The following is a 13,343-nucleotide window of genomic DNA, read 5'->3' as shown; positions in this document are numbered from 1 at the left end:
CAGGTACACAGAACTAACACACATCTGTGGGTACAGTCACCTGTCACACTGGGCTGACCACATAATCACATGAGGACTTAGAGGCTACATTCCCAGGAGGACAAGACAGGCAGAATGTGGCATGCACCATGCAGTGATTGTCACAGTAAACACAATGCAAGTGAGGACGGCAGACATGCACCACAGCATGCTCTGGCTGGGAGACATCAGGCATTCCCCCCCCGGGACCCACCCTACAGTATATAGCATGTGTGTCACACCTGGACACAATGCCAGAAGTCACAGTCACAAACAAGGGACACAGTCTGTGCTAGTAGACTCTGCACTCACCTGATACCCTGGTCGCCCATACAGCAGGGGGTACTGTGGGAGGATCACATCCAGCAATGCCAGGTTCTCCTCCAGGGTGAAAGGATGTGACCTCTCCACAGACCTTGACATGGTTCCAGGGAATCAGTAGCAGCAGCTGGGTCGTAGAATCCAAAGATGTGCAGGCAAGTGCTCCCACATGGGACCTGGCTGTCTTATATCTGCCTTGCTGGCCTGTTTCATGCACAGGAGTACAGAGTGATTGGTCACTCACATTTGCATCCTATGTTTCCTCCAATCCCTTCAAACCTAGCACAGGCAGTGTGTTCTGATAGTGTTTTTTTCTTGAGCATGATGTCAACTCCAGAACCACATTGCAACAAAGTAGATTAATTCAAACTGACTTCTGCTGTGCACCTGCTGAAAAAACATTCTAACTTTAAACTTGGTCTCCATGACAACCAGCATGCATGTAGGCCTTTATACTTGTCCCTCATGTGTCCCCTATGTAATTTGGAGTTTCACACACATGTACGGTGCGTACCGGGGCCCTAGGGCACCCCAAAAGCATAGCAACGGCCCGTACAGGCGTGTGTACGGTCCGTATCACTATGGGTGTGCTCGCGTATGCGTACCCATAGTGATAGTGAGCGTACAGGCGTGTGTATGGTCCGTATCACTATGGGTGTGCTCGCGTATGCGTACCCATAGTGATAGTGAGCGTACAGGCGTGTGTACGGTCCGTATCACTATGGGTGTGCTCGCGTATGCGTACCCATAGTGATAGTGAGCGTACAGGCGTGTGTACGGTCCGTATCACTATGGGTGTGCTCGCGTATGCGTACCCATAGTGATACGGACCATACACACACCTGTACGCTCACTATCACTATGGGTACGCATACGCGAGCACACCCATAGTGATACGGACCGTACACACGCCTGTACACTCACTATCACTATGGGTACGCATACGCGAGCACACCCATAGTGATAGGGAACGTACACAGGCCCTCTGAGCGAATGTACGGTGCCTTTCACACATCACAGTGGTGACAGGCAGCACACAGGAAGGAATAGAGCTGACGTACTTGTCCATGGATGGACATCAAGGCATTGTCTGGGCATTACTACATGTGTGGGGCACAGGTGTGAAAGTCTGTGATGTGGCACATTACTCCTGAGTCGAGGAGGCAACAGATGTATGATGAGATGTGTACAGATGTTATGTGTGACGGTGCAATGTGTGCCAGGCATGCCCTTAACTCCCTTGACATGTGTGCATGTCGTACTGCACACTTGGGATGAGCGTCACTGGCATGGCACAGTCAACAACACACGCAAGTGTCCCTTGATGCCCGCTACAGGGGTTACCACACCAGCCATGTCACTACCCACGGTGCACGATGTGTCTATGTCATGTATGTGTGGTGTGTTCCCATTAGCTTGATGTTGGTGCTCCCTCAAAAGCATCAGCTGTTGCAGCAACCAACATGTGTCTGTGTGTAGATGGACATGGCACACTGTTACGCACACCAGGCCACATGTGGTATCGGATGTGAGGTGCGTATGTATGCATGGGACACAGAGTAGCGTAACAAGGACATGTCTGCATCCTCTCAATGTATGTGTGGTGAGTCATTACATGTACACCTTATTGGCAAGGTGTGTGGGCTGTCCTAGTGTAATGTCATGTGACCTGTGGCTCTAGTGATCCGCTACCTGTCTCTGAAATCGACATCCTACTTCTGCTGATATGTTGATGTATGTCACTCCTGTGTTGCGTCTGGCTGTTCACTTACACTGGGACACAGCTAATCCCATGCCATGGGATGTGGAGGTTCACAATCTCCGTGTGTAGCTGGGTCTTGGTAGGAGTGTCACCTGGCAGCCATACGTGTCCAGGGCATGTGGCACATACCTGACTCCATATGTAGCATATGTGTATTGACAAATTAACATGTGCTCAGTACAAATCAATTGTTGTTGTAGTGCACTCACTCTTCCTTGTCACTTCCAAATTACTGCAGAGCGCCGCCTCTTCCCCGACCAATTCCGGACTTGGCTGACATGCGGGAGAATGACTGTATCCGGTGCTACCGCTTCCCCCAACCGTTGATTGAGGAGTTGACGGCAAGGCTGGCACCACACCTGCAACTGCTGCACAGGTATCCTACGGCACTGACACCCAAGCTGAAGTTAATGGCAGCCCTACATTTTCTTGCCACGGGTACCTTTCAATATACCATAGCTCATGTTGGTGGCATGTCCCAGAGCATGTTCAGCCGTGTGCTGCATGATTTCTGAGAGGCCATGTTGCTTCACCTGGATGAGTTCATCCATTTCCCAACTCCTGAACTATTGACTGGGGTCAAGCGTGGATTCTATGCCCTGGGAGGGATGCCCCATGTCATTGGGTCCATAGATGGGACACATGTGGCTTCGGTACCACCAAAGGCACAGGAGGTAGCGTACAGGAATCGCAAACACTACCACTACATCAATGCCCTTGTGGTGTGTCTGTCCAACATGGTGATTTCACATGTCTGTGCTCGTTTTCCAGGATCAGCACTCGATGCCTACATCATGAGGCGTAGCAGGGTGCCTGAAATGATGACGCAGCTGCGCAACTAACGAGCATGTGTTGTTGGTGGGTACACTCTGTCTGTCCTGTATTTTGCGTAGACTTACAGCACGACCGCTTCTCCTGTCCTACTCATGTCCATGTGGTTTCCATGTAGGGGACGCTGGCTATCCCAACATGCCATGGCTGATCACACCTCTCCGCAACCCCATTACGCCGGCCCAGCTCTGCTACAACACCGCCCATGGCCGGACAAGGCGAGTGATTGAGAGGACATTTGGCCTCCTGAAGAGCCGATTCAGATGCCTCCACAAGACCGGCGGCGCCCTCCCATATGCCCCGGCGAAGGTCTGCAAAATCTTCATGGTCTGCTGCATGCTGCACAACATGGCAGTTGAGAAAGCTGTGCCACTCATCCTGGATCAAGATGATCAGGACCATCCACCCGTGGAGGACGAAGGGCTTGGCAATGGGGCTAGTGATGTGGAGGATGTGGTTCCGCAAGAGGACATCCGGAGTCGGCTCATACGCGACTTCTTTGCTTAGTGGTGAGTACCAGTGTCTGTGTGTGCACGCATTGGTCCCCGTGTGGCATGTGTTGCGATGTGTGTGTCCATTTGCATGTATGCCACGTGAGTCAGAGGTGTGTGGATGTGTCACTCGAGTGATGGTACCAGTGATGACTGTATTTCCCCAGTCATAATTGTGACCTAGCATGTTGTCATCCTTACATGTGTCGAGTACATGCACATGCAAGTGGCTGTGCTTTTTGTGGCTGACTTCTTGTGTGTCTCTCATCCCCAGGTACTTGCGCATGCCGTCTGCTGGTTGCATTGTTGTGGCACTGCTATTCCTCATGGACACGTCATCATGTGCTGACTCAGCGTTACACGCACGGACACGTTTGGAAGTCTCCTTAGGGTAAAGGATGCATCAGGGGTGTATTGGGTGTGGCTGTTGTTTCTGATGTGTGCACACTGCCCCTGTCGATGTTTGGTTCCTCTGCAGACATGTCGCATCACCATGGGACACATGACATGTAGCTGGGTACACCTGAATAGATGGTCAGACTTGTTGACAGTCATCTGTGATGGGATAGTGGATTGTGATGATGGCATCAATGTGTGTAACACTGCCCTCGGACACATACGGTTTGCATTGGCTTGACATGGTGTGGGACTTCCACATCAGAGGATCAATGGTGTATGGCAGCCTCTCCGTGAGCAGCAGGGGGTGTTTAGCTATTGGCCGACACTTGTGTGCCAGTTCCATGGCTATCACGCATTTGTGCAGCAGAAGGGGGGTTCCAGTGTTGGACCCACATGTTACTCCACATGACCTGTTTATGTGTACTCCGAGTTGCCTCTTCATTCCCGAATACATGAATAATAAAGGTGTCCCTATGGCTCCAAGGTGCCTATTCTCAGTCAATGCTGGTGTGTTGCCACGGTGCATACAGCATGTCTGGCATGGTTTTCCGTGATAGTGGCTATGTGTCTATGTGTCGAGTAGCAAGATGCAAGCTGTTTGTGTGGGATTAGACTGTGTATTGTGCATGATGTCCATGACTGTGTGGGTATTGTGACATGTGCCATCCCCATGCATCCAACGTTGGCCAGGCCACCATTCTCTGCATCCACCTGACTCAAGCTTGCAGGACATGGTTCTGCCACCTGTCCACACGTACCTGGGTGCCCCCCAGGACACTCCACATGATCCCTGACCTCTGCGCATGGCTGTCGCTGTACTCAATATGTCTGTCGGCACGGTTGTGCGGCCACCCCCTCAGCTGGTTGGGCCCATCACGGGTGTGTATGGTGCTCCATGTCTGTCTTGCCTAATACATTGTGACTCATGTGTGTCCTGTGCCAGACTCAGGCCCCAGGGTGTGGATGGTTGGAGTCATATGAGAACTCTGGCATGGTTAGACTTAACAAGACACATGTAAGGTAATAATGCAAAATGTAGGCATCATCTCTTTATCGTGTAACTTTTATTTTTGTTGGGGTACGTGGGGGGGAGGGGGTATGACATGAGGGGCTTTCCGGGTGTGTGGAATCCAAAGTTCACTAGGGGAGTTGGTGTCCTTGCCATTGGAAATCCTCAGAGTCCATGCCACAGTCTTTGTCAACATTGGTCAGACAGTGACCAGCAAGTCCATGTGGCAGAGAATGTCTTTTGCTGATGAGCTGCTGTTGGTCCAGTGGGCCAGGTGCCAGGCCAGGTGTCCTGGGAGATGGTGCTGTTGCGCCGACCCTCACGGTCTTTTCCGTGGACGACCCGCCCTCCTGTGGGAACCCTCAGAAGCAGGCCGTGACGATGTTTGGGATGCTCCGTCGGATGTCTCCTCCTCCTTCTGATCCCTCCCTGTGGGTGGTGATGTTCTACGCCTGGCGGCACAGGGAGGGTTGCCCATGTTGTCGGCTATCCGACGGAGTGTACTGTGAATTCCCCTGAACACCGTCACGAGCTCAGCCTGTCTGTCCTCCATCCGCCCTTGGTGTCGCAGTAGACAGGCATGTTGCTCCGCATGTTGCTGGGCCTGCTGGGTCTTGATCTCCTAGAGGATGGACACAACCTGGGCCATGCCCGTGGTGTCCTGCCGGTATGTGTCCAGGATGTTTCTGACATGGGCATATACCGGTTCCGCAGCCAACTGGTCAGGCTCGCGCCTCCGCCATCCTCCACTCCCACCACCCCTGCCCACTTGCACCTGGCCTGCCCTTGTGGGCACATCGGGTCTCCGGGACCCCTGAGGGGTGGCATTAGCGTTGTCGCCTGCCTCCTCCTGGGTGCCCGGTACACCGTGTCCCTCCTGGTGTGCCTGGCTGAATTGTGGTGGTGGGGCAGGGAACCTGGGTGTCTCCTGGGATGTGGCAGGAGTGGGGGTGGTGGTTGGCCCAGTTGTACCTGACGCAGGTGCTGCAGGTGGTTGGACACCAGAGGGGCCAGGTTGGTCTGGGTCGTCCACAGAGTGGTGAGAGTCGTCGCTGCCGGTGGGATCGGCATCCCACAGAGCCGGGTCCTGTGAGTCTTCCCCCCCAGTGTTGGGGGGTGATCCACGACATTGACCTGTGTGTGAGAGAGACAATGTTATTTATGTTCCATGCAACATCCATGTTTCATTCGTTTCAAAGCAGGCACATTTCCTCTGGGAATTTGGATATGTCTTGCATTCCATTCACAGTGCACTTGTGCATGGGTATGTCCCTTGGCCACAGCTTTTGAGACTTTACCTATGTGTGGCACAGTCTTACTTGCTTTGTCAATTGTGACTGCAGTCAGCAGTGGAGTGAGCAGGTGTGGCGAGCCATGCATTGGTGCCTTCCGTGTTGCACTGTACGTGGGCACATGGAGTTGTTCCACACACTTATATAATGCAGGTAGCTGGCGTTGTGCTCGTGCACAGGTTGAGACATGGCCCAGTGTTTTGCCATGGAGAAGAGAGGGGGATTGAGGCACTGGCCACCCTTGTCTACATGCACGCAGTCCACCTGCTGACGAGCAGACATTCCCACACCCCACAAGGCTGAATTGGTCTCCCTGTGTGTCCCTTTATCACTCCCACTCTGTCCCCCTCTCCCTCCCTCCCTGTGTCAGCCTCCTCCCTCTGTCCGTCTCCCTGTGTCTCCCTCCCTCTCTCTCCCCCTCTCCCTCCCTCTGTGTGTCACCCTCTGTCACCTCAGCCCAGCTTCCTAGGCACACACTTTTAGCAGATCTTTGAATGGCCCTTGGCTTGTTGATGTGAGTTTGTTTCTGATCTCCAGGCACCCATTGGGTGTAGTGTGTGTGTCTGCGCTGCTGCTGTGGTGGTGTGTGCTGCCACTCTTTCACAGTGTTGGCTGTTCATTAGCTGCTGTCATGTGCAAAAACGTGCCTTCACCCCCATGTCTTAATGCAAGGCGTCCGCCATTTGCTGGCAAGTCTTTCCTGTGTGGGGACACACTGTTTGTCTGGCTGTGACCTAGGGCATATGGGCAGAGGGCATTGTTGTCTGCTTCTGAGTTGCACTATGTGATTTTTGGGGCCCACACTCCCGCCATCCGGCTTACCGTGTCTTGTGTTGGTGTTTTCTGTGGCCTGTGACTTGGCATTGTCCAGCTGGGTGCATGGGGCATGGTGGCACTAGTGGCATGTGTGTGTTCATGGAGTGTGGTTGAGTCATGCGATAGCTTGGGGTGGTTGCGTGACTGATTGTGAGTTTGGTTGTGGATGACGTTCCCTCCATGTGAGGTGAGTTGTTTGTGTACTCACCCGGGTCTCGGAGTCCTTCTAATCCGTCCACTGCCACCACCGGCAGTATGGCCATCACCCTCTCCTCCCAGGGATGGTATTGTACGGGTCTGCGGGGCAGCCCTCCTCCTGTGATGTTGGCCTGGTTGTGGTCGTCGGTCATTTTGGCTCGGACCCTCCTCCGCAGATCGTACCACCTGGCTTGGCATTCATGCCTGGTCCTTTTGGTGGTCGCAACAGCATTCACAGCATCGACAATCCTCTGCCACATGGCTGTTTTTTCAGAAATGCTGGTCTGTCTGACCAATGTTCCAAAGAGGTGTGGCTCGACTCTGAGGATTTCGTCGACAAGGACCTCCAACTCTTGGCTAGTGAACTTTGGATTCTTGTTAGTGGGCATGGTGAGGGGTGTGGGTGTGGATGGTTGTGGGGGGTGTGGGTGTGGATGGTTGTGGGTGTGTGGGTGTGGTTGTGCAAGTGTGTGTGAATGTGATGAGGGGGTGTTTGTGAAGGTGTGTGTGTGAAGGTGTGCAAGTGTAAGGTGTAGTAAAGGTTCAAGTATGGTGCTGTAGGTTGTCTGTGGGGTCTGGCAGCAGTGAGTCTGTTGCAAAGGCTCATGGTTTGTGTGTGTGGGCCCTTTTTATTGGTCCATTGGTGGGTGTGGCTGTGTTTGAACTTTGGGTGGGTGTGTTATAAGGAGTGGTTGTGTTTTGGGCCTCTGTTTGGGATTTTGGCAGTTGCAGGTCAGTGAATGTGTTGTATTTGTGCTTGTTGGACATGTTTTGTGGCTTTGTGCCATTCGAATAGTGTATTCTTGTGTTGTTGTGCTTTGTCCTGGTTGTGTACGTGCGTTTTAAGCGTGTGTACGGTGTGTACTTCGGCAATTTTGTTGTACAGTGCTGTCCTTGTGTCTGGCTTGGTACGACTCGTACATGCGCGATGTTAGGTGAAGGTGCTGGTGTTGGGGCCTGGGGTGCGCTCCGTACTTAGAATGTTGGGGTGGGGGTACGCTCCATACATATGTGGGTGAGGGTATGGGTCGTACATACACGGTTGGGGTGGGGGTACGCTCCATACATACGCGGGCGAGGGTACAGGTCGTACATACACGGTTGGGGTGGGGGTACGCTCCATACATACGCGGGTGAGGGTACGGGCCGTACATCCACGGTTGGGGTGGGGGTACGGTCCATACATACACAGTTGGGGTGGGGGTACGCTCCATACATATGCGGGTGAGGGTATGGGTCGTACATACACGGTTGGGGTGGGGGTACGCTCCATACATACGCGGGCGAGGGTACGGGTCGTACATACACGGTTGGGGTGGGGGTACGCTCCATACATACGCGGGTGAGGGTACGGGTCGTACATCCACAGTTGGGGTGGGGGTATGGGTCGTACATACACGGTTGGGGTGGGGGTACGCTCCATGCATACGCGGGTGAGGGTACGGGTCGTACATCCACGGTTGGGGTGGGGGTACGGTCCGTACATACACGGTTGGGGTGGGGGTACGCTCCATACATACGCGGGTGAGGGTACGGGTCGTACATACACGGTTGGGGTGGGGGTACGCTCCATACATACGCGGGTGAGGGTACGGGTCATACATCCACGGTTGGGGTGGGGGTACGGTCCGTACATACATGGTTGGGGTGGGGGTACGCTCCATACATACACAGGTGAGGGTACGGGTCGTACATACACGGTTGGAGTGGGGGTACGCTCCATACATACGCGGGTGAGGGTACGGGTCGTACATCCACGGTTGGGGTGGGGGTACGGTCCGTACATACACGGTTGGGGTGGGGGTACACTCCATACATACACGGGTGAGGGTACGGGTCGTACATACACGGTTGGGGTGGGGTACGCTCCATACATACGCGGGTGAGGGTACGGGTTGTACATACACGGTTGGGGTGGGGGTACGGTCCGTACATACACGGTTGGGGTGGGGGTACGTTCCATACATACGCAGGTGGGGGTACGTCTCGTACATACACGGGTGTACATACACGGGTGGGGATTCGACTCGTACATAGGAGGGCTGGGGGGAGTGTTGGGCGCGTATGCGGGCACATGTCTACATGGTTGCTATGGGAGTTCAGTGCGGACGGTGTTTTTTCCATCCGGTTGTAACATCGGACGCACGGGATGGATCGTACTTGCGCGGTCGGACTTCACTTTTCACATTTGTACGGTAAACCGTCCGAGGATGTGTCGGACACATTTTACGACCCGAGGACGTGTGGGGAATAATTCCCAATGCGATTCGTATGGTCTTTTTCCCATGCGAATCGTACTTGGCAGTTTGTACGGCACTTGTATGATTCGTACGGTAAAAAGACCGGATACGAGTCGTACGGGGAATTTTTTTCGCTCTGGGGGTACGCACCGTACATACACGGGTGGGGGTTCGACTCGTACGTACACGGGTGTACATACACGGGGGGTTCGACTCGTACATACACGGGGGGGTTCGACTCGTACCTACATGGGTGTACATACACGGGTGGGGGTTCGACTCGTACGTACATGGGTGTACATACACGGGGGGGTTCGACTCGTACGTACACGGGTGTACATACACGGGGGGTTCGACTCGTACATACACGGGGGGTTCGACTCGTACATACACGGGGGCTGGGGGGGGTTCGGCGCGTACTCACGGGGGCTGGGGGTGGGTACGGCGCGTACCGGGCCCCCTCATCTGGTCATTTCGCGGCGTACTTCGCTTTTCCGGCACTTTTTGGGTGCCGTAAAAATATTGCCATCCGGACTGCTGTCGGTTCGAATCGTACTTCCTGGTTCGTGAAACGCTGCCTGAAAGCGTCCCGACGTCACTTCGGCGCTTTCCCGGATTACATTTGTATGTATATTTTCGTCGGTCGGTGTTTTGTACGACTCGTACGGAAATGGTGTTTCCGTGCGAATCGTACTTGCATGTTTGTACAGTTTTACAACCGGGTACGAGTCGGACGGAGAAAACGCTCCGACCGACGGTTCGTACCCGGTTTTTACAGGATCGTAATTGGCACCTTAATGTACAATTGGCATGCCTGGAATAGGTGGGCTAGGTTGGATGGTACGTTGTACTTAGGCTAAGTTGTAACTTGGTATTCTGGAATCAGAATGGAAGACTGGATTACTGTTGATAAATAGTAACTTAAGTAGTCGAACTGCGAATCCCCCGATATTACTTGCTGACCAGATGAGATCGGTCAATTTAGTTATTGCAATTGTTGTTTACATAAGTGTTTTTTGACCGTTGTTGAAAAATATTGTATTTGTTTGACACCATCCATCAATGTTTGTCTCTTTCTTATATCTTTCCTGTTCATCAGCACCCAGGGGCAGACCGACTGGGACTGGGCAGTCGGCGGGACACACAGAACACCACCAGGAGGACACCGCTGAGGGCTCCTCTGCTGGCCCCAGTAAGTCTTCTTGTTTTTAATAATATTTCTTATTCAATAACTTGTACTGCCCCATATTTTTCCCGAACTATTGTTTGTTTCTAAATGCTATTTTTTTACCACCAATTATCCTTCGATCTGTACGGTTTCAAAAATCTTATCCCTGCCTCCGCTATGATGACTCTGAGTACTACTACTACTACTACATACTATCAGTCTGTCTGTACTGTAGTAGCTAGTCTTGCCCAGTTGGCCAGTGCCACTCTTTGTGAAAGGTTGTAATATAAAACTCATATTTACCAGTAGCTCGAGCCATTGAGTCCAATCCGTTGGGTCGTTGTCTTGTACTACTTTTACTCTTATAGATCTTGAGGCTTTGAAAATTCACAGCAACAGCCCTACCAGATTTATTACTATTTTGATATGATACCCTATAGGACATACTACTGTTGTAGGGATCTTGCACATACACAGACATTTGCACCAGAAAATAGGATGTTGGTGATGGTAGGTTGGACATTCCTTGCACACCTCAATCAGAAATTCCGCACCCACCACAATTCCACTGCTTGACTATAGTACTGTCTTGTCATAACTATTAGGTCTCGGAACCCTCCCCCCAAGATACCCAACAAGTAGACAACCCAGAACATAACACACCCAACCTCTCAGTCGTGGAAGCAAATCACATGCACACCCTTACTTTAATTTGCTCACTCGTGTAAGTTAGTCCACACCAAATACCACCAAGTCTATGTAAGTTCAAAATGTTTATTTCAATTTGAGAAGGTCTGTACACTGTTTTCATATAAATGCAGCACCAACCGGAAAATCAATAACATTAAAACAATATACATTGTTACACTTATACAGTTGGGAATTAAATCATGATAACTGAACAGTGGTGGAATGCAGCACCACCATCCCATAGCCATTTAGTTTATATAAATTTATAAATGAAGATGTGAGTGAAGGGACCCCTCACCTTAGAAGAACCTAGTACTGGTAGTTGTTGCATCATTCAGAAGCTCTGGTTCGTAGAAGGGAATCTCGCGTCTGTAATGCGAAAAATGAAATGGTGTGCGTTAGTATATTGCAACTTGCAAGCATTTCTCAGCCGTGCCAAAAAGTTTAGCATTTATGGATAAGCAATATGGACTAACAGTAACAGTAGTACACCAGTACTTCCTAAAAAAGTGGCTTGTTAATGTTTGTTGACCGCTTGTACGCAGCGCGTAGACTAGACAGTAGCAGTGTGAGGCAGGTCATGTGGGCTCAAAGGTGTCTTAAGCTGCAAGGTAAAGGTAACGTCACATGTGCAAAAATAAAAGACACAAAGGTAAAATGGTAGCATGGCTAGGGCTAATTAAGCAAAGGCTACAATGATCATATATAACTATTAGTGTCTACTCTACTACTACCTGATTTGTACTAGTGATGTATGTTAGTATTAACTCATTTTTCAACCTTGCTACTGATCAATAGGGGGGAGGTGTATTTGACGCCTAATAAATGTGTAATGTTTTCTAGGCGCACCACCGACCACCATTGCCGGGGCCAGCGAACAAGGCGACGTGGAGGGCGAGGATGCGGCAGTTGCTGCCGATACCGACGATGGAGCGGTAGGGGGAGTGGCAGCACCAGTGGCAGGCGGTGGTTAGTTAGATTCATAATCCTTCACTATTGTTAAACTTGACAGTACACTCACTGCAAGGGTGTACTGTATGTATATGTATACTGTACAGTTGTGACTTAGGGCCCCATTAGGATGATGGGCGTATTGCCCCTGCCGGGCCGGCTGGAATTCACTGCCGATACCGCAGGGGCATACCTCCTGCCATCCCTGTAGAAAATATTCAGACTCCCCACATGTCGACCAGGCGGAAAAGGGTTCAATATGCCGGTGGTGTCTCTCTGAACACACCGCCAGCCATATAATCTGCATTTTGGAATGCCTTTGCGTGGCAGCATTGCCGTCCGCCACGGAAAGGCATGCAGACATTGCAGAGTATGCTTGGGTGCCCCCATGGAGGGTACCTACCTATGCTATGGTACCCCCCCGCCTTTCAAAGCAAAACGTGACAGGCTCCGTGCGGGGCCCATCATGTTGTGCTTGGAAAAGCAGCACAACATTTTAGCATTGCTTTCAGCAAAGCCAACCAGAATGTAAAAAAAAAAACAGGATGCGCCCGCCACTGTGCCGGGCGCATCATCCTAATTAATTGTCCCCACGGGACCCCCACCCTTTTTAGCATGAGGATGGCGGGCGGACAAAGTCTGCCCGCTATCCGATGTCGTAAGTAAGTATGAGTTGTTGGGGACGTTTGAAGAGTGAACTAGAAGACTAGAATTCCCTTTAATTGGCATAGGAGCCGGAGTATTGAGTAACCAATGGCCTCATCTATCTGATTTCAACTCAGCTTTGAAAGTTTTATGGAGAAGAGCACCTGGTGCACTGTTCAACTAAAAAGTGAAAGACGGGTGGAAGGAAGAAGGACGGGCGACATTTAAAATGTTATGTACTACTGTGCTTTATTGTGCTACTCTACCATGCCACTATGTGTATAAATAATTACCTTGTCCTACTGTTTTTCTAAGAGTATATTTTACAATTTTCTTGTTTTTTTCTTTTTGATACACAGCTACTCCGAAACAAAATCGGAAGGAGTTGGCCACCAAGGCACGGCGCCGGAAGCTGGAGGCAATCCAGCGAGAATACCGGCGGCTGGTGGTCTTAGCCGAGGAGGAGGAGGAGACTGCGGCTGCAATTGTTGAAGCCACCTCCCGTGGCCCGG

At 51.5% G+C, this 13,343-nt stretch overlaps 1 long non-coding RNA gene across 1 annotated transcript in view; it reads left to right on the top strand.

Annotated features, from left to right (window-relative positions):
* LOC146812621 (uncharacterized) overlaps positions 1-12,197 on the top strand; it is an 88,739-nt gene extending 76,542 nt beyond the window's left edge. Inside the window, exons 2-3 of the long non-coding RNA XR_014965970.1 lie at positions 10,477-10,569; positions 12,079-12,197. This is a non-coding gene — a long non-coding RNA (uncharacterized LOC146812621). The remainder of the gene's footprint in view (positions 1-10,476; positions 10,570-12,078) is intronic.
* The last annotated feature ends 1,146 nt before the right edge of the window (positions 12,198-13,343 follow it).

This window comes from Triturus cristatus, chromosome 7, assembly GCF_964204655.1.
Source record: "Triturus cristatus chromosome 7, aTriCri1.1, whole genome shotgun sequence".
Lineage (NCBI taxonomy): Eukaryota > Metazoa > Chordata > Amphibia > Caudata > Salamandridae > Triturus > Triturus cristatus.
Note: the sequence above shows the minus strand (reverse complement) of the source record. Positions and strands in the feature narration are given on the sequence as shown.